Source organism: Acyrthosiphon pisum, chromosome A2 (genome assembly GCF_005508785.2).
Source record: "Acyrthosiphon pisum isolate AL4f chromosome A2, pea_aphid_22Mar2018_4r6ur, whole genome shotgun sequence".
Classification (NCBI taxonomy): domain Eukaryota; kingdom Metazoa; phylum Arthropoda; class Insecta; order Hemiptera; family Aphididae; genus Acyrthosiphon; species Acyrthosiphon pisum.
Window position 1 is genome coordinate 18,229,941 of NC_042495.1, and position 2,389 is coordinate 18,232,329.

Consider the following 2,389-nt stretch of genomic DNA (forward strand, 5'->3'; position numbering starts at 1 on the left):
TTTCCCAAGCGAATCACGAAATCCTATTGTATTACAATCTGGTTCCACGTTTGGTATAGAATTATTTGTCTGTAGGCTTAACAGACACAGTTGCGAGGTGTTTTGTACTTCCAACGGTGGGAAAATATCACATGACATTTCGCTTGAACTACCATTTAATGTTATTGTGTACATGATAAAAATTTCAAACACAAATGTCCGCAATTATATGTGTAATAACGTTGATGCCTATTGTAATTATATTGTATCGTACATGCACTAAGGTACGACTGTAGTTCTAATGGAGGTGGTAAATTACCAAAACTGTCGTAGTATGTAACTTGTTTTCCGATTTTCTTATACGCTACCCAATGAGTTCCAGTACTTTTTTCAACGTCCAAATTAATTACAGCCGATTCTTTATGCTTAGGACGTGTACCTAGGTAACCTATCTCTGGAAAACACTCCGATGAAATGAGGTATGCGTGCATGTTTTATAATTTCATAATCGTACAGCGCTCTTTTGGGTAACGTAGCTATTAGTTTTTTTTCCGTTTTACAGTTTTCTTTAGAGATTTACGACTTTTATACGAACTACCTCCTTGTGAAGAGAGATATAGTCCTTTACCTTTCTCGATTTTATACGATCCGCCTTTATTAGGAGCGAGATATAATCCTCTACCCAAATGTGAAGGTTCATTTCTATTGAATTCGCTAACGGTTTTTACAACGTTAGCAATACCACCCGTCAGCGCTCCTAGAGCAGATAAACCGGCAAAAATTGGTATCAACGGTAACATTCCACCAGTTTTCGGTATAGGTATGACACGAGGTATCTGAGTTTTCTTGCCGTTTTTACGGAATATTTTTTTAGCTGCCGCAATACATTTTTTTGTCAGTTTTATCAGGTTTTTTCTTTTATATTTTTTTTTAATACGTTTTTAGCTGCCTTAACAGCAGCGTTGAATCCACATCCTGCACCCATTTTTCGTTTTGCTTTCATACCCGTAGTGACTAACCACGCTGCTGCCTTCTCCTTTAAATTAGAGTCTTTTGATTTGAATCTATTCCAAGCCTGGTTTTCTAATATAAAATCTGCTTTCTGACGGTCTGCCGAATAGTTGCTACGATCATAAGTAATATCGTGTTCTTTACACGCTGAATCTAGAGGGTTGATACCTTTATCACCACGATTTAATCGTTTATTCAATTTTGTACCAGGCCCACAGTACTGATAACCTAAACATGATGTTTTAAAATATTTATTAAATGTATTTAATGATATGTATTGTTTATAATCACCTGGCAAATGAAGTTCAAATGGTAATTTATTTATAAGAGTGTTAATTATACCTCCGCCTTTATTCTTGTTGTTTCTTCGAACGGGTGACATCGTGTACTGATTACGTTCTCAGTGTTACAGAGATATTTATAATGGAGTTTGTCGACCAAGAAATAAAACTCGCAGTGGAAAATGTCGACCCGCCTACGAATCTCGAATCTCGACATGGTAAGCTTTTGCCATATACCTGTCGTGCTCTAGTTGTTGGCCCTTCCGGATGCGGTAAAACAAATTTGATTTATGCATTATTGACCAATATCGATGGTATACGATTTCATAACGTTTATATATACTCAAAAACACTCGAACAACCTAAATATAAAATGCTTTGTGAAATTTTAAAAGATGTAGAGGGCGTGAAGTTATTCACTTTTCATGAAAACGATGAGGTCATCCCACCAGAAAAAGCACTACCGGATTCTGTTTTTGTATTTGATGATATATTATGTGAAAATCAAAATATCGTACGTTCTTACTATAAACGTTGTAGACATAACAATATCGATGTGTTCTATCTAGCACAATCATTCGCCCGGATACCCAAACAACTTATCCGAGATAATAGCAACATGATAATATTATTCAAGCAAGACGAGACAAATTTGAAATATGTTTACATGGAACACTGTTCGGGTGATATGAATTATCCTGAGTTTAAAGAGTTTTGTACTTTGTGTTGGAGTAGGGGAAGATTTAATTTTGTCGTGATCATTAAGGACTGTGAACGTGACAACGGACGGTATCGACATGGTTTTGATACATTTGTCATTGTATAAAATAATACAGTTCATTTTTAACCATGGAAGGTGAAAGTACAGTGTTGAACGAATTAGTTATTGCCAAGGAAAACATTAAACGTAAATTTGAAGCATTGAAAAGAGGTGAAGCTGATATTCAATCTTATGTATCACAAACATTTAAACCGATAATCGAACCTCTGAACAAATTACATGACAAATCACAAAGTTCCGAAGCTAATAATGATAAAATTTCAAACGCAATTAATGATAACGTACATTTAGCTTCCGATGACCAGACTGGAATTTTTCGAAAATTAGAAGAAGATCA